Here is a 20,319-nt window from a genome sequence, read left to right as displayed (position 1 = left end):
GCGACGGCATACTGGACATGAGGCAGCTGAGGAGTCCCTGTGGCAATCGGTCCCATCCTGCAGCAACTCAATTTTCAGTTCGGGGATGGCGAGATGCAATTGCCGTCCCAAACATGTTTTGCAGGGTTTAGGTCAGAAGATCTGGCTGGCCAATCCATATGCCGAACATCCTCACTTCCCAGATAATCGTTGACCAGGTGAGCCCGATGTGGACGAGCTTTGTCGTACATGAACAGGAACCGAGGGCCAACTGCGCCGAAAATGATAAGTCGAACATTGGGCTCTAAGATCTCCTCACTATACCTCCTAGCAGTCATGGACCCTCTGCCAAACACACGGAGGGGTGTGCGGCCGTGCAACATGATGCCTGCCCAGATCATAACACTTCCACCACCATAATGGTCCATTTCCCTGATGTGGGAGGGATGGTATCGGGTACCAGACTCTCTCCAGATGAGTGTTCGTCGAGAATCAGTGCCCAGGCTTAATCTCGACTCATCTGTGAACAGCACGGTGCTCCAATAAAGTCTGGTACAAGGATATTGCTAAACGCTCTCTCTTGTAAGCTGCAGTTAGCGGGAAGCAAACAGCGGGTCTTCTGGCATAAAACAATATCTCATGAAGTCATTGGGTTCAGCTATACATTTTAGTCAAATGGCTTGTACGTTGCATCGACTTGATTGCTATCTCCATGGGGAGAACGACGTGAGTGATTCGATACTTGTGAGCAAGGGGGGCCACCACTATAAATCTTTGCCAACTTTTCCGAGACAATTCTGCCTCTTTTGAGGTAACGGAAGTAAGGTGCTGTGCATCAGTCTGGGTTTGTGAGCGGTTCTATCTATGTACCTTATTCTTTGAGGACCAGGGAGTTTAATCTGCAGAGACCACTTTTGCCACTAATATTCAACTAAAAGAGATGTCGGCAATGAGATAACAACTGCAGAATTCAAGAGCACATTCTTCATATTGGTGCAGATTAATTGTAGATTCAGGAATTGAGTTCTCAACAGTCCAACTCGATACAGACTGAAATAATCGATAAAAATCATTGTCATTAATTAATATAACACGTAAATTTCTATTGGAACTCTCGTTTATTAATTACAGATTCCAACTAACAAATCAATCAGTATCCTTCATACCGATGAAACTGAATCCTACGGATTCGTGGATTCCCCCCCCCCCCTTAAAACAATCGTCTACTTCTATTAATTTCTGTCCAATGACTGGAATCAATTAGTCAGGAACAAGTGCTGTCGAGAACGTTTTCCAATTAAACGCGTATCGGATCCTTTCCTCGTCCTAATCTGAATGATACTCGTATGTACAGTACATACACACACGTGCCATTTGAATGCATAATATGCCTGAGCATGTGTGTGTGTAGATAGTACGTACATTTACGATCGCCGGCGAAAGAGCTTCTCTCGTTGGCACGTGTCCAATCACGATTAACGATTTTGTTGCCGAACTGGAAATAAGTTATTCGAAGCGAGAGTGAGGTATTTGCGTTTACATACCAGGGGTATATGTCTTAAGCGTCGTTGCCTGGGATAGAAAATGACTCTTGATGTGAAAAGTTTGTGCGTGTACTGTGCTTTCTTCTACGTCGTAATTACAAATGGAGGTAATAACCGTCCGGTTGTCATTTGTTCATTTCTCAGTTGTTACCGTGATTGGTTGTGACGCTAAGAGCTGCTGGAATTTGTTACGCCACTTTTATCCTGTGCATTTATTATCAGTCCTTATCGGATAAGGAGGACCGAATCTATAGTAATAATATCTGACGTTTTAATACACCATTGATGACTCGAAATCAAATTTTCATGTAATCTTTATGAGGTGTTTCTTACTTAACCACTTTACGATCAAGGACGTAATATTGCGTCCATACGACATTGGAAAAAAATTCAAGCAAGTTCCCAGTTTTCTTTCCTCTTTCTTCATCATAGCGAAGCTTTGTTGGAAGCATATATCTTTTTTTTCCTTCATTATCTGATAGTGATTTTTTCCCACGTATGATGTATCTTTCTACCAGGGCGGGAACTAGAGGGGCAGGGGCAACTGCCCCGGGCGGTAAAATGTAGGGGGCGGCCATTTTAAGTGGGAACACTGATATAAAATTACGGAATTTGAAAGTTGTGGGGGCGGGCGGCAAAACTATTATACGTAGAAATACGTCACTCTCCCTTGCTAATACAATATCTACGTAAAACTAGCTGAGTGAGGAGATATCAATGTTTCACGAAAGGAAAATTTATCTCTGCCCTCACGGGAACTCGATTCCCGATCTCTCGTTTGTCGGACTGGTGCTCTATCAATTAAGCTATGAAGACAGAATAGTATTCCCCCCTCTTGGAGCATATGCTGAATGGCTCCGTGCAATGAACGGCAGCAACGTTCTGCTAACACCTCGCAAATGACATCAGGGCCAGCAGATGGTGACGTAGGAAGATGTCACTCTTTCCTTGTTAATACAATATATACGGAAAAATAGCTGTATGAAGAGATATTTGTGTTTCAGAAAAGGAAAATTCACCTCTGCCCTCACGAGGACTTGAACCCCGGTAGTGGTTCTCGTTTGTCCGGCAAACGAGAATCCAGGGTTCGAGTCCCCGTCAGGGCAGAGAGAAGAATTTTCCTTTTCTGAAGCACCGATATCGCCATCCAGCCAGTTCCCCGTATATATTGTACTATCTTTTAAACTTTTTCACACACACACTCTTTCATTCGTTTTTTTTCCTTCCTTCTCCCTTCTACTTCTTTTCCTTATCTTTCCCTTTTCTAACATTGTTCATTAGTTAAATAGGGATCATCCTAATTTCTCGCCAATAACTTGTAAAAGGCGTTCAAGTATTACGTAAGCAAATTTTTAGCCATTTTTGACCCCCCCCCCTCCCCCCTTGTCAGCAAAATTTCGTCATCAGCTCTGCCCCTCTGAATCCTAACTCATATTTTCATAAAGGGTGGTTGATGACGTAAGCGTTATCCAAACACCCCCCCCCCCTTCTCATCAAAAGTCAGCAAATCGGAAACCCCCTAACCCCCCCATCGATGAAGACATAATACTTGAACGACCCCTAAGAGAAGCGGTTAATCTGTTTATTTTCCCTCCACGAGGGTTGGGGAAAGGGGGTGACTGCTTCATCACACACCAACTCCGGCCATATCGCTATATGCAATTTACAGCCGTGTACGAGTTGGGTTGGAAATGGAAGCGCCATCTATCGGTAGTCATTTCAAGCTCGTTATAGGAAATATTATCTATATTCTTCCCCGGGATCGAACCTGGGAAGTTACGGGAATATTCCTGGTGCTAGACGATCATCTTATCACCACGCCACTCAGTCGTTCGTGGGGGGGGGGGGATAAGGCTGCATACTTTTTGAAAAAATTATGAAAAAGTTCACCAGTTGACACAAAGTGCGTTTTGTACATAAATGATAATGGCGTAGAATATTTTTGAAAAGTTCAAAATAATTCAGGATTTCGCTAATAGATGGAATTCCCCCGACAGCACAAAGAACTTCTAGCATTCATGTTGTGTCTCCTGTAAATTTATCTTTCGGGCCCGCAAATTATTACAGGTACTGTATCTATTTATTCTCTCTCTTATTTTCTTTACCGGTCCACAAATTACTTTCCTGATTTCTCTCGGTCCAAGAAATTTTGTCAACTTTGGGCAGCAATAAAAATGTTGAAGAACACTCTGATCTACTCGAATATATTTTCACATTAAAATAATTATAATTGCGACAAATAAGCCACACGGAAAAAAATCTCAGTCTGAAATGGCTATTTCCTTGAAATATCAAGACAAATATTTGACTTCTAAAAATTTCAAGAAACATTAAAAAAAAAAAAGTATATTTACACTGTATAGCAGTTAATAACTTTGAATTATACTTTCGTACGCGTTTTATTTCCGTGAGAGGATTTTTATGTCAGCGGTGAAGGTACGTTAAAAGCACTGCGATGAGAACTCCGAGCGTTAATCATAATTTTTAAGTACGTTTTCTTAGGGATGGAGGAAAGAGAAAACGCTAATTATGTTAACCGTGATGGATCACGCAACTTACAACGTCTCTTCTCCGCAATAAAAGCAATTTCCTTTTTCTCCTACTTTTCCAATTTTTTTACTCCTATTTTTAATAATCTCATACCAGAGCTCATAATTTAAATCCTACTTTCCCTCCCCCCACTCCTATGTAAAGAGTAATATGTATATAAAAATAAGAAAATAAAGTACTTCCCCCTCTCTCTCTCTAATATGGAAATAAAATAGATTTTTATAATAGGTTTATATTATAGGCAGTGGCAAATGGTGCTCTTGCAATCTTCTGATAACGTGAAATACTTCTTGTTGAAGTGAAGGGATTTCGAAATATTTCATGACGTTTGGTTCGATTTTTATAGATTTCAATGATAAGATCGAATGGTATTTTTTTTGTGTTTTATCTAAGTTGAATGGCTCTCGAGAAATGTATGAGAAATGCAATATTCATATATCACACACTTACTTTCAATGAGATTAACGTTTGAAACCAGGGTATCCATTAAATTTGCAAATACATAGTTTAAATATTCATAGAAATTGGAGGAATAGGTATATAATGCAATGCAGATTGCGGTTTCCTTGACCTAAGGACATACTACTAGTACTAAACCAGACATGCACCTCTGCGGAACTTCTAACGAATTGGTACATGTTGGAATGTGTGTATAGTGAAGTTCCGTGAAGTTTGTTTCCGTGTAAAGCTTATTATGTGCAGTGCTGCCATCTGCAAACAATTTTTTAAATTATGAGTTTTTTTCTCAACTCATAGAGAGTGAAGTGTAATGAATGAAGTGAAGTGTATAATGAGTGAAGGGTAATGTGAATGAATAATTGTAACGTTGTAGGCATGTTGAACTTGCGTTGTGGCTCTGCGGTGAGACTTTTTAACGGGGAGATCGACTCGCAGGGGGATTGGGAATCGCAGAAAACCAACTTCAGATGACCACCACTGTGGCAACGGTGGGGTTTGAAACCGGATCGACTCGTGATGCGAGTCCGTCACTATGACCACTCGACCACCAAAGCGGCCCTAAGAATATACTGGATGATGTGGGTCAATGAAATTGTTTAGTCTTGTAAAAACCTCTTCGACCGTTCGTCCCGTCGAAAACGAACGTTATATCGAGAGGGTCGATATACCGACAGGAAAACATATATGATAGTTCTTATATGGAAACGTTTGGGACTCGTATCGTGTTGTATATATACTGAACACTGCTACCCGTATTTAAGATATTTTCCGAACGAGCTTGAGGCGGCCTTTATTGAACCAAACGCATGCTCACGTTAATATTCCTGATCTAAAATATAGAAAACGCGCTGGACATCAAAAGCGAAAAAAAATTTAACAGTGAGAATACTCATGGTAGGCCACATGGTGACATCACGGGTCCTCAAAATCAGAATTTGCATTAATTTAAACAAGCAACATGGTTCACATGCAAGCAAGGCTCGAACTATTGCATACGGGATAAGGAGATCAGAAAACAAAACATATATAAATAAAATGGTGCAAAAACCACTTTACGAACAATGAAATTTGCGAATTGCACGTAATATATATTCTGGAGAATTATTTCTGCACAGCTGGGGCAAAACAACACTGTACAGAACAGAAATAAAAGAATGTGCATCACATTTAAAAGCTGGCTTGTGCACATTGATCATTTGATCATTTTTGTCTCACCACGGTCATTTTCTGCACACGAGGGCTAATTAGACCGGACGCTACAATTTATTTTCGATTCCGAACAGCAGCTATTTTTTATACTCACTGAGATGTTGGTGCGCTAACCTCTCGGTGGGACTCCCTGCGGAAGCAATCTTTTTCTTTGTTCGTGTCGCTGTTTTTGTTGTACCCCTGCGTCAGGAAAGTTTCTGTCAAGACGAACCGGGTGCCGAACTCGCAGCACCTCTAAACATCCTTTGCTACTTTACACGAGTATCTTATCGATCTGGGCTACCGCGCCCTTAAAGCTAGGGGATAAAGTAATACAAGGCTAGGGGAAGTTGCACATAAGGAACACATCCTATCAATGAGCTTGAGGCGACCAACGATAGATGGTGCCTACGATTCCGACCCAATTCATTAATGGCAAGAAATTGCATTATAGCGATATGGCCAGAGTTGCTGTTTGGTGAAGTAGTACTTCCCGTGTATTCATCGCATGTAACCTTATCTTCGCATGTAATTTCACATACTCAAATCTTTTCATTTCATTGAAATGAATATATTCTCTGTTCTGTTGGGGGTTCAGGATGGAAACATCAGGTGGAGGGTTCCACACATATTTGTCAATTATTAGCTCAGATAATTGACAGATGGACTCTAGAGACCAATGATTCTCATATGTAATTACATAGTCCATAGTTTCCCAACCTTTTTCTCTCATCGCCCCCTTCTTCAGAATTTTTTTCTCCCACAAAATTCAAATTCAGAAATTTTTTCTCCCATCGCCCCCCCCCCCAACGCAATCTAACCCATAGGATCCTATGTTATACCCGTAGCTTCTGCCGCCCCCTGGAACATTCCATCGCCTCCAAGGGGACGTTAACGCCTATGTTGGGAATCACTGGCCTAGTCAATAAAATGCAGCGAGTTTACAGTGGTCTTACGTGTTCCGCAGAGGAATATGGACTAGGTACATGTACCGTTAAGTAGTAGCAGTGTGCTTATGTATGACACTACAAATAAATGTAATTTAATGCAGAGGAATTTTACACTATGGAACAGTAATGTATTTATACTAACTTTCGTTAAAATTATTGTCTAAGGTTAAGATGTCCCATAAATCCGTAATTTATTCAAAAATTTATAAAAGTTGGTAGAATAAAGAAATTTCAATGCAGTTTGCGAGAATGTTATTCTCGTGAAAAAGATTTTTTTTTTGGCACTTATAAGAGAAACTTTATTTCAAATTTTTGCGAATAGGTGGCAGGAACTACAGCACAATTTCTGGCAGGAGTGATTGGACCTGAATCTTTCTTCAATGTGCTAAACATTCGTAAAGCTTCAGATGGCGATTCATTTTAAAGATAACTATAGTAGAGCATTATCCACTGATGCCAACATCAAAAATGAAACCTTGTGAGAACCGCATTCAAATATACCAGGTCCTCCAATTTTTTGTTTTTAAACTGTTTACGAATTTATGGGACACCCTGCACTTACGACAATAAGGACTTATATCTAAGCTTATATCTACCGGTATGTAACGGAGATTAACCCCAAGTGAAAGCGTGATCCCGATTTTAATTTCGTTTTATTGCGAAATGAAGTGTAGAAAATGTTAAATAATTTTACTATTTCTAAACAGTTAACTGCACATGCACCTCGTACATATTCCTTCACGCAAATTTCTAATTAACTGGTACATGCAGAAGCGCGCGTGTGTCCTTAGTGTATTTATTATTAGGCGCCGAAAAAAGTTTTACCCGAAGAAAAAGGTTCCAAAATATATGATGCCGCTTTTTCAGGGCATATTGACGCTCTATCATGTTGGCATTTATGCTGCTACAGTATAAATTCCGAACATTTTGCACTGCTCTCAGCCTGAAATTTGGTTACAAAAGAAAATTATGCTCCAATACCGCCAAACCGATAGATACCCAGGCCACATCGCCATATGGCAATATCGGCTAATTGTCCTCACACGTACTGGATACCTCTAGCAATTTATTTATTAAGGCATACATCGCAAAATACATTATTAACAAGTATAAAATCTTAATCTAAATATAAAATGAGTTGCGAGGTGTACGGTGCAGTCTGTACTTATACTATTGGTAGACGCCGTTACCAATTCTTTGGTCACCATGACCTGGGATTTGTCCAGTGCTTGGCTGGTGATCACTCACTAAATAATCATGCTGCCCTCCTCTGAATTCCAGATCACTTACTAGCCTTATTCCTTCATTATAATTAATATGATTCCTTAAAACGTTGATCACCTCCGGTTTCATCGACTCATTAAGACTCGTATCAGACGTCGTTATACTCCGAAGATATCTCGAAAACTGGACGTGGGTGCGAGTAGGAGAGAGAGAAGGGCTCCTTGAAATCCCAGCCTGACATATCTGCCATCTTTGAACTAGATCTGACGTTTGTATTATCGCTATAACCAATCTTGCTGTTCCCACTCCTGCTCTTTTTTCTTAAACGATTAGACGTCACTTTGAATAAAAATACGGTTTTTTCTCGCCGTGATGGATGACGATGAGTCTGCCCGCTTCTCTAGGTGCCTCAGCTCGTGGCACTGATTAGATGAAACCTATAAAATAAGGGTCCCAAGTTGCCATTCTCAAAAATTGATGAAAAATTCAATGCATTCATCTCACTTAGAAACACATGGAAACAAAATATTTTAAACATAAACTATTATTAAAGCAGCAAATATTATCAGAAGTCACAGTAATTCCCTACTCATCGCCTCTTGCCAATATCTATAAAAAAAAACTTCTTTTTACTCTCTCTCTCTCTCTAACTCTAACCCCCCTCTACATATTTGAAAGAATCAGTCGCTACTTTTTTTTAAACTTTTTGAAGACATCACCTTGGGACCTTTTACTTGGTAGATATTTGACCACTTCAAGAACAAGGTTTTGCAAAAAATCTGGGTTATCTCTATTTAACGAATCGGTGATAAATCTGGTAACCTTGTGCTAACATAACTGCACGTTAGAAAAAGGGAGAAAGGGGAAAAAATATGAGAAAAAAATTAAGGTAGATGAGTTTTTTTGAGTCCTCTTTTCAACTTCACCTACGAGTTTTTTTGGGTATTTTTTTTCGCTTCTACACGCATATACTACAAAGGTACACTGTATGTGTGGGAAAAAATCATTAACAGGACTATATATAGAAAGAAATGAGGTAAAGAAAGAATTTTCTGTAGATAGGGTTGCTATAAAGCTTCACGATGGGGAAGAGAGAGAGGAAAGAAAACACAGAGAACTTGTTGAAATTTATTCCACTGGTGTTCGGACGTAATATTACGCCCGTTATCGTAAAGAGGTTAATCTCTCTGTGACAGCAATTAAATGAAGTCTCAGATAACATCCATCCCATGCGCAGCGTCGCTTCCTGACCGCATGTTGAAATTCTAGAATCGATTGGTGCCGAACCCGAATCCTCAGCAGCTGGTTGATTCTCCACTCAACAATTTCTTAACAGTGAAATTCCCGCGGCTAATTAAGGCAATTGCTGAGAAATCTTAATGTCTTAAGCCCTAAGTCCTCGAGAATTTCGAAAAACTCCAATTAAATCGACAGGAAATTCAGAATAACTTCCCCTTACATAAAACAATCTAAAAATATTCCTCGAAGAAATTCCTACCGGAAAAAGTTTTAAGCTGTAATCGTTTCGAAACTTGGAATCTTCAAGTAAATTTTCGTTTTCCGTAAAAATTAAATTTAAAACACAATAAACTCCTTACATAAGGGGGGAAAACGACGTCAAGGAATAATATTTTGCGAGTAATAAAATGCATAAGATCCGCTTAGGATAGACTATATACTCTGTACGACATTTATATGTAAGTATTTTCTTCGTAAATAAAATTACGTATCCCGCGATTTGCGTTTACATAAATTTAGGAATCGTATACACTCCATAAAAAAACAAAAATCTCGATCCAAATGTAATTTTTTTTTTTTCACTTATTTATGTTGAAACTTGGAGAAAATTCAGATGTGAACTCGTGGGAAGTTCGAGCGCTTTTATATATTTTCTTTAGAGCCGGAAGCTCATTTTATCGGATTTTTGCTTTACGCTCTATCTTACTTGAGCTCGAGAAACTACTCTATTCCCTTTTTGGCTTCGTTTTGTTTGTTTTTTTACTTTACTAAATATATAGTTTTTCCCCTCTCTTTGTACTGCTCCAAGAAAATACATACACTTTTAGTTCCCATTCCTCTTTTTTTTATTCAGTATCAGTTTTATTTTTGTCCATTGAATTTCAAAAGATTCAATGGGGGGAAAAAAACAGATATGGTTTCATTTCGATATCGAAGTACTCGGAAATTTTTCGTTTCCTGTATCGAGTATGTATCTGTATAAACAGGATTTTTTTGTTTTGTTTTTCTGGCGTACAGAAAGTATGGTAAGGAATCGCCTTTGTCGGAATCATCTGGAATCCCCACCCGGCAAATTTAAAGCACACCTTGTCTTTGGTGGTTTTGATCTGGTTTGTGAACTGAATATACTAATTATATGTCAATGTAATATTGTTCATGAGATTTTAATACAAATACAAATACCACGCCACAACAGGCAAATTGCCCAACGAGGTGGCTGACTTAAGAACATCATGGATCCCCGAGCCATTTTTTGGAGGCCCTACCTACTACTGCTACACCATACATGCACCCCGCCCACACACCCCTGCGGAACCCCCAACGAATCGGTACATGCGGGAATGCGTGTGTACGTGTAGTGAAACCTGACGTGAAGTTTTTTTTTGTTTCTCTGTAATGCTTGTTATGTGTAGTGCTGCCATCTGCCACCAGTTTTTCTAACTATGAGTGAAGTGTTATGATTGAATGATTTATCGTTGTAGGACTGTTGCTCTCTGTGGCGAGACTTTTTAATGGGGAGATCGGCTCGCATTTGCGCCTTGAATTTATTATGGGCATCTCTTTATCAGCAACATCGTTAGGCATTTTGCCTGTTGCGGCGTTGTTTTTGTGTTTGTATTTTCGCATCAGCATTGAGAACTTCAAAACATGAATTTGTTCTCAAACAGCAGTAAAAACATTAATATAAATCAAGAGTCGCACTTTACTACATAGGTAATTGTCATTTTGAAAATTTTAATTTCTTAAAAAAAATATTTTTTCTGTTATTCTAACAACTTTCCAATGGAATTTTGTTCCGAAATTTCTCACTTTTTCATTTCATAAAACAGTAATGTTATACACCAGAAACACCAAAAAGTCATTACGGAATTCCTAATCAAAAAGTTGAAGTAATCTCTTGTATAATATAACGGTAATTTTACGGTTTCAAAATAAAGCAATGATCACTTGTATCTGACGTAAGACGAGAAACAAATTTTTAAAGGTATAATTTTTTCCTCCATTTCAAGGAATATGCTTAACCTGCAATTTCATTTTTATCCAAGAGGGGGGAAAAAATGGAAATAAATAGCATTCTGGAAGAAAAAGAATTTATGAAATAAGATGAGAGGGGAGAGAAAGGCTTTCATATCTTCTATCGAAATTGAATCCTGATGAAAAGTTACGTCAGTATCAGGGATATTCATATCTTAAAAAATAAAATTTAAAATTCCTTTGAAGAGGAGGGAAAAAGCTGAATTATATTTATATATGGAATTTTGTTTCACGATAATTTTTTTTTTGTATTATTATTTTTGGAAATTCAGCGATTTGCTGGATATGATGATCGAAGAAATTGATAGTTCCTTTCTATCTCATCATCTTCTTCTTCTTATATCCTTTTAATATTTATAAACTTACGCTCTATATAATGCATTTTGAAAAACAAAAAAATTCACTTTTGTACCTGTATTTTCATTTTTCTTCTTCTTTGAAATATAGCTTACCGTCGAAAATTTGATATGCTTCGTGCAAATAAATAAACAAAAAATAATTTCTTGAATAAGCCTTTATCTAAATGAAAAGTTGCATATTTCATCTCCGAGAACTGAAATATTTCCCATTCTATCTTATCATACGCTACATGGTGAATGCGTGGCGGTCGGTGAAGAGAATGAAATAAATAAATTGGAGGTCCTGTGGTTTTGTAGGTTTGAAATCAGCTCATACAGTCTTTTTTGTGAGGTCTTTTCTGTAACAGCAAGACCGGTTCTCGAAGGCTACCTGTGACAGATCCATTTCAGTCACCTCGACACTATAAACCACCTCCCTTTTGTTTAATAAAATAATTCTGTGATGTTTGGTCAGAATATATCTCCAAAAAATGGCTTTTTGATCTAGTAGTAAGTCTTGCTAATTATAACTAATTAGAAGTGAGATAAATTCACAAATACGCGCGTACGGCTAAACAACATGCTGAAGTATGATATGTTCATTTGCATTTGTGTGTATGCTTTATTTCTGATTTTTGAAGGACAATGAAAATGCTTATATCTCAAAAATGTGATTTTGGGGTTATCATGTTCTGACCAAACACCACAGAATTTTTTTAAATAAATTCTCAACTCTAAAATGCTATTCACCACCTGAATTATCTATTTTCGGCATTCGAACTGTTGTGAGTTCTAGTATGGTGGTAGACCAGGGCTTTGTGTAATCTATAATAAAAAATTACAGGCGTGAGTGTATACAGGGAGGGACAAAAGAGTCCATGATTATTCCAATTTGATATCAATCAGTTAATATACTTATGAGAGTGCAGTCTATCACTGAGTTGTACATGCACCTAGTAGATATTCCTTCAATGAATTTCTAACCAATTTGCATATGAGAATGTGTATTCTGAGTGTATGAGAGGCCGTAACGTATTTATGTTGCCAGAATTACACGTTGTTCGTGTTTCTCTGGTTCTGCCATTCACTTCCATACGGCAGACTACTACTAAACCACATATGCACCTCTTAAAATCTGAAGAGCTTCTACTGAATTGCTGCATGTCCGAATACTCTAACAAGAGTATTTCTTATTAAAATGATTTAAAGAAATTCTATGGCACAAAGTAGGTTAAATTTCAGCGATTTTTGAAGAAGCTTAAAAGTCAAGGAAAAAATAACCAACGATTAAAATCTTAAATACTCGTGTTTAAATTGTATAAAAGTATCTATAGTATTTGAGAGAGAAAAAATTGAGTGCCTAAAGTGAATAGAAATTTTTTAAATGTTCCTTAAAAAAAAGGTGATTTTTCCTATAGAAAAAGCATGGGAAGCTAATATCGTCTACCAACCCCAATAAATGTTTGTGCTTTGGCCTAGTCCTGTATATCTCCATATCATCATGTCTTCGTGGCATTGTTCAAACATCTGCAATCCAAACCTAAGAATTGACCCAATTTTCCCCGGAAATTATGTCTCCATAGCTCATACTGTAAGTTTTCATCACTGCAAAGCAAATCAATTGATATACTTCCCGGAAAACAGACATCAAATACAAATAAAATATTTCACTCTCCTCACATAATGCATCACAGATGTTTTGTTCTAGGGAACGCCAATGCACAAAACTCTCTAAAACGATATTTCTGGCATTTACGGCGCAACGATGTCTCAATTAAGATCAAAATTCTCATAAACATATATAATTAATTGCCTTAGATGTGTCAGAAATGTCGGGAAAACCCCTAGCTACAATGTTCACAGAAGTACATTAGCTCGTCGGTCTGCTTATCGTCAAAGAAAATATTCCCATTTATTTATTTTCATGTTTTAGTACCGCCATCTACGGTTACGGGAGAAAAACAAAATTTCTGACAGAATTTACTCTGCACTGATGAATGACCCTTAAGTGCATTTTCTCCAGCATCTCTCTTTATTGCCGGAGAGATTTATTGATTCGGGAAAATTTTTGCTAATTCCGTTATCTCGTGAAGCTACCGGGTACACAACGAGACACAAAATACATTATTGCTCATTCGAATGTATGCAGAGACTAGATTACACACGCTACTTTCGCCGTTAAATGTTACGCTTTATTTAAAAATGTATCTTTAGAAATTATCCACAGACGGAAATTTCTCTGTAAAATTACATTTGACGGAAGATGTTTTTTTCCCACCCCGCAAGTTCTCTTAATGGATGAAAAATCAAATTTTTATTACATTTGAGCGAAGATTGTGATGGTTTCGGTTTTTTCTTTTATTTTGAGAGAATCTATTTAATCAAGAAATGCGTTTTCTACTCTCCTTAATGTGACGTTTTCTTTTTTTTTCAAATAAAATGAAAACGATTCTTTTTCCCTGAATCGATTTTTCCACGAAATTTCGCAGCTGCCATCGATAAAAATGTATTTTAGGTTGGGTTGGGGTGGGGGCGAGTGGAAATGAATGTCGATATTTTTGCTTGCAGAAGAAATGTTCAAAGGTGGGGAGAAGTATTTTGTATGGAATTATATAACGGACGACGAGAAATAAGGTGTCTGGTGGTAATATGGCCAATTGTAATTATCTGTACATTTTTTTTATTTCGAACGAAATTTGATGTTATTGTGCACAGTGTAGCTATTTATTTGAACACACAATTTTAATTTTTTTTGCTTGGTTGGTGTGTTGTTCAGGCCAGTTCGTCGTATTGTACCAAAAGTACAGGGTGAGCAAAAAGTCCGTAGAGACTTCAAAAATTCACAAAAACCGGAATAATAACCGAAATAAAAAACGGTTTGCGTAGTTAGTATCGCTAGGTCACGGTAATTTTTTTAAGACGGGGAAAAAATAAACGGGTAAAAAAAACATTCGATAGGTGGCGCTGATGTACACAAGTCAGCGGAAAGATACGCAAATAACGAACAGAATTACTCCAAATGGTTAATTACAGCAGTTTTTTTACCACCACCACAAGAGATAACACATTGCAGAGTCACAAATCCAGCAACGGCAGAGTGCAGTAGGTCCACATACACGGTTTACACGGGTGAACTGGTTGTGGCGTAGTTCATATAACCGTCTCATTTGCATATTTCGACCGAAGTCGCTCGTACTACCGCCACCTATCGGCGGTTTTTTGTTCCTTTTTTTCCTGCCTTAAAAAAATTCCTTTGACCTAGCGATACTAATCCTGCAAACCGTTTCTTATTTGTTATTTTTCTAGTTTTTATTCATTTTTAAAGTTTTTAGGGACTTTTTGCCCACCCTATATCATTCAGAAGGTCGCGTTGTGGTATTCTTACGATATATTAGTATTAATTCTCAGGTTCCCCATAATTGTTATAATTACACTACCTTTTCCCTTTGTACCATATAGCGTCAACCAAAATTTGCGCTACGTAGGGCTGAGTAGTTTAGTGTGCTTAGACACTACTTAGCAGAATTGTCAGCAAAATTTCATATCTGCAAAAAGGGTAGTTGATGACGTAAGCAACCTTCAAGCCTCCCCCCCCCCTCCCCGATGCTTACGTAATACTTGAATGAGCCCTATGTTATATGGACCATGGGAAAATTTAAAATGTGATTTTAAAAAAGCTCCACTTTTTAAAATCACACTCCAGCACCTGGTAGTCGAAAATTGAACGATACTTTTTTAGTTCATATAAATCTCTTCCCCCATGGGTCTGATTAAGATATCATAAAAATTTGGCTGTATTCGGATCTCAGAGTACGGGAACTCTTTAATTGTAATTACCCTGTATTTGGCAGGTTAGTTTTATGATCAGGTATGGGGACACTACTACAGAGAGTCCCACAATCGACTGACGGTTTTCCAAAATAGGATAGCAAGAAAACGGTGAAGATATTGGAGTCATTCTTGCGGAATATGAATGTGCGAAGTCGGGAAATTCAACCACGTCATTCAAAGTGCAAAGAATTGTATAGTTGTGGGTAAAAAAATTAACTTTTCATACACCCTGTGCCTAAAAACCGAATCTGAAAGTTGTTGCCTTGTCTCTTCTGATGCCAACAAAAAAAAAAAATCCACGTTTCTCAAGTGCAATATTAGTAGATAGCTGAAGCTTACAAAATTTATTTTCTGACAAAGTATATTTCCTTATGTATTAAATTTTCAATTAAGAGATTGCTCAGCTGAATAACTTTTGCAAATCAATAAGTTCTCGTGAAAATGCCTATTAATGCGTTGAGATCATCGAGTTTATATTACTGGAGGGAGTATGACGTCAGCGTTGTCCGCCTTGGCAGTGATGAGAACGGTGTCCGAAACATCATTTGTCGTAAGATCACGTGACTCGGTGAAAACACACAATACCCCGTTATTTTCTTATGGCATAAATAGGAGTTTAAAAAAGAAATATATATAATGAAAGAAATAATTTTTCAGCACCGATGAGATAATCCCATAATTAATGAAAGAGATAATTCCATAATTAATGAAAGAGAATTCCATAATTAATGAAAGAGAATTCCATAATTAATGAAAGAGAATTCCATAATTAATGAAAGAGATAATTTCATAATTAATGAAAGATATAATTCAGCATTGATGAAAGAGGTAGTTTCAGAATTAATGTGTGAAAAAAAAATTATATTTTTAATGAAAAAGGTCATTTCAGTTCCCCAAAATAAATGAAAGCGATAATTACAGCATTAATGAAAGATAATTCCAAAATTATTGAGAGAGAGAATTCCGAAATTAATGAGATATAATTCCAGAATCAATGAAAGAAATAATTCCAGAATCAATGAAAGAAATTAGTCCAGCATTAATATGTATTACCATATGTATTACCTTCACCTGTTGGGACTATTGCCAAGAGCCTACCTCTTGGCAATAGAACTTAAACTGAAACAAAAAACTTAATTCATATTTCCCATTGAGATCTACCGTGGATCATTATTTTCTTCTAAAAGCTCTTCAAAGTATTCTTTAACGCTATGCGTTTATCAGAATTCATCATGCAGGCCTCAGCAAAAATCACTGAAGTTTAGCATTGACTTGCCTTATTTAATATTTTTCACTAGAAAAGAATGTTTTTTTTTTTCTCTTGGTTAATCAAGTTTGTGAAATTGAATTTCTTGAAAATTCAATGAGAAAATACCATATTTTCCTTTTTCAAAAGAAAAAAATGTTATTGATATTTTGAATGGTGGAACGAGAATGTTTTCGCTGAATGTAGGCTTGGCTGGTAGCCTCTTCATCATATTCATGCCGAGTCGAAAACATAAGTACGCTAAGCAAATGCCTTTAATTGGGTATAATGGAAAATACTTTAAATGTTCTGGCGTCCTTCTTCGGCTTGAAAAATACAATGGATCTAGTGAGCGTTAGAGGAAAAATATGCCCTTGTGACTGGTATAATATTATGAGTGGTTTATAATAAAATAAGAAGAGTGAAGATGTGAGATATTACGTGTGATCAAGGTGAATAATGATGATAATGCAAAAATTTGATGAGATCGATTAGATATACAGTATATACCTCCGCCAACGTAAATCATTATGATTAATTCAGTATTTACATATTATGAAACACCGGTATTATGCTAATATGGTGAAATTGTAACTTCAAACGAAAACATGAATTATTCACACAATTATAATCCTTTAATAAGTGTTCTATAAATTAGTAAACGGTTTGAAAATTATTAAAAATTCAAAAAATTATATATTTTGATGTAAATTGCAAAGAAATTTGAAAAATAAAAATTAATTTTTATTTCAAATTTTGGTCGATCGAAAACGCTGCTTGATAGCATATCACTTTAAATGTGCAAATCGTTGAAATCTCAATTTTCGGGTTACTGATGCAAAAGGTTTCTATGGTGATGTTGATATTAGTGGCTAAATCACTATTGGTGGACCGGTAAAAGCATTCGGACAATTACATGAACTAGCAGAAATGAGAGAAATAATTTGTGGACCGGCAAAAAGTAAGTAGAACTAATTATAGAACTAAGAGAAGGCTATATAAAAAAACCAATAGGAGAAATAATTTGTGGACCAGTAAAAACAAATAGATAAGTATGAGAAATAATTTGTTGAACTGCAAAACATAAATGAATGGAAGTAATTTGAGGACCAGTAGATAAAACTAATGGAAGAAATAATTTGAGGACCATCAAAAATAAAATGAACAGGAGAAATAATTCGGGACCGGCAAAATATTGATAGATGTAAGAATTATTTGTGGACCGGCAAAAACAAAAATTGTAGAAATAGTTTGGAGATCGCAAAATAAAATAATAATAGGGATAATTCGAGGACCAGCTAAAAATTAATAAATAGAAGAAATAAGTTTTGAACCAGCCAAAAAAAAAAATTAGAGAAACAATTCACAGACCCTTAGAGACGGCGTATTTAATACAGTAGAACCTCTCGATAACAGACACCTATGGACCAAAAATTTTGTCCGCCAACGGGGAGCGTCGGGAGGTACGATATACCAGGCCCGTCATTTAGGGGGTCGGGGGGGCCGTTGTCCCCCACTGGCTTTTGAAAATACACTAAAAATGGTATATATATATATACATACATTCATACATTGACTACATGTTCTTTGCATCCCCCTCCCTGGAAAAGTTGAAATGATATACCGCGGTACTTCGTTTATACGTCTTTCACATTTACAGTCAAACCTCATTGATGAGTCACTCTTGGGAGAGCAAAAATATTACTTAGTAAGCGGAGTGACTTGTTAAACGGAGTAATCCATAGCTGGACCAATTCCTACCTGAGGACAATTGGGACTTCCAAAAAAGTGACCCGGTATGCGGAGTGACGTGTTAACCGGGTGAAAATTAAATTGAAATGTGTGTGGAGAAGATAAAAAAAGCAGTCATAATATCAGTCTTGTAATGCTGGCTTTTTTTCCACAAACAAAATCAACACATTACCATTCGAATTCACCATCGTGAACCATAATTAGATTCAGTTAATTAAATAATAAATTGGAAGATTTTTCATTTTTTACCAACACAAGCTTGGGATTACACATAATCTTGGTTAATGACCAAAAATTAATAAATTAGAGCTTTCCTCGTTTTACTGTCCGCTAACTGGGAGTGAAATACAATTAAAGTCCTATTCCACGGGACCGGGGATCAAAAAAATGTCCGCTAACTGGTATTGTCCGTTATGGAAGGTTCCACTGTTGATCTAAAATTATACAACGGCTATATAAATTGCTTGAAATGTACCAAGCGGGTTGAAGAACACGGTTATAGACGTTACAGCCGAGATACGGAATAATTGAATTTTACTGTTATATGAATATTTACTTTAATATTTAAATTAAATATTTAAAAATTTAAAAAAAACCATTTTTTTTGGATTATCTAATGAAAGAATCGCATGATTGAAATTTTTTTAGCCTAAATCAAATCGCGTGATCGAATTGCTTGTTTTTTTGGCGTGTTGGGAAACCATTAAATTTCCTAATATATTCTTTGTTTACGTTTCAAAAAATTCCTTCAAAAGAAATTTAAATAAAAATGGAACTCACACACAACACGATAAGTACTTGAAAATAACAACGCCGACGCAATTTAGTTTCATCCACGCACAGTAATTTCCGATTCAAAGATAGGAAAAAAAAATTGTTTTTGATTAATATACGGGACATGAATTTGTATGCATATATATATATCCTTTCTTAATTTCAATTCTAAATTCAGTATGTAATCCTTAAATTCATCCAGAATATGCTTGATTAATTCTCACGTACCGGCTTGCGATCTGAATATTCGACTGAGAAATGTATTCACCGTACTGGCAGAACGTGTCTTATTTCATGGGAAATTAAAAGACGCAGTAATTAATTTGTAATTTTCGTATCTTTAGTCTTGTTTTTCGGTTGATACGATTTTCTTATTGAGGAAATCCGTCTTTAGGGACTTTGTTGGAGATTTAAAGGAGCTGAAGTAATTTGTTATGAGGTTATTTGGCTCGTGTTCTAAGTAAACAAAATTGGTAAGTTATAATGTCTTTTGCGTGTTGGGAACCATAAGAGTAGTGTAAATACACTGTATATAGAAATGTCCTCTCAACTTGTTAATATAAGATTCATTTAGGGGTCATTCAAGTATTACGTCAGCATCGAGGGGGGTTTCGGATTTGCTGACTTTTGATGACAAAGGGGGAGAGGGGGTTTGAAGGTTTGCTTACGTCATCAACCACCCCTTTTTGAAGATATGAAATATTCTAAGCTGCTGACGAGGTGGAGAGGGGTCAGTGTTGTGCTTTTTTTCTCAAGGAAATATGATCAGCCTAGGAAATATCTCCACAGATTTGGAAGAAAACGACTGGAAGCTCGAATTTAATTGGATCACAACTCCTCAGCTCTCAGAGCTTTCTTCACTTCCTACCAAGAAATTTCCACCGTAATCAGTTCAAAAACCCGAAATCAGACATAATTCTTATCAGAGCGATTCCGTCGATATAATAAATCCTACTTGAAGCATAATTGAGTAATTCCGAGTAATTTCCAGCAGCAATCAAGTAAAAAGCCTGGCTCTCGGAGCATTTTCCGCATTTGTTCCGGTCAAATAACTCCCGTTTTAAAATCCTATCCTAAGTCCATCATAACTTTTCTGGAGAATCTCTCCACCTCCTAAACACGACTTTCTCTTTAAGCCGTTAACAGATGTGATTTATGTATTTAGCAGTAGTTGTTTTCGTGAGAATTGCTGCTCGCGGTGAGGAAATATA

At 36.9% G+C, this 20,319-nt stretch overlaps 1 protein-coding gene across 1 annotated transcript in view; it reads left to right on the top strand.

The window, feature by feature from the left end:
• LOC149079515 (uncharacterized) overlaps positions 1-20,319 on the top strand; it is a 263,269-nt gene that overhangs the window by 101,293 nt on the left and 141,657 nt on the right. The gene's annotated exons all lie outside the window — the stretch shown is intronic.

This window comes from Pholcus phalangioides, unplaced genomic scaffold (genome assembly GCF_987345545.1).
Source record: "Pholcus phalangioides strain wild (caught in Gottingen) unplaced genomic scaffold, Ppha-v1.0 ptg000012l_1, whole genome shotgun sequence".
Lineage (NCBI taxonomy): Eukaryota > Metazoa > Arthropoda > Arachnida > Araneae > Pholcidae > Pholcus > Pholcus phalangioides.
The sequence above is the reverse complement of the archived record's forward strand: the minus strand, read 5'-3'. Positions and strand labels throughout refer to the sequence as shown.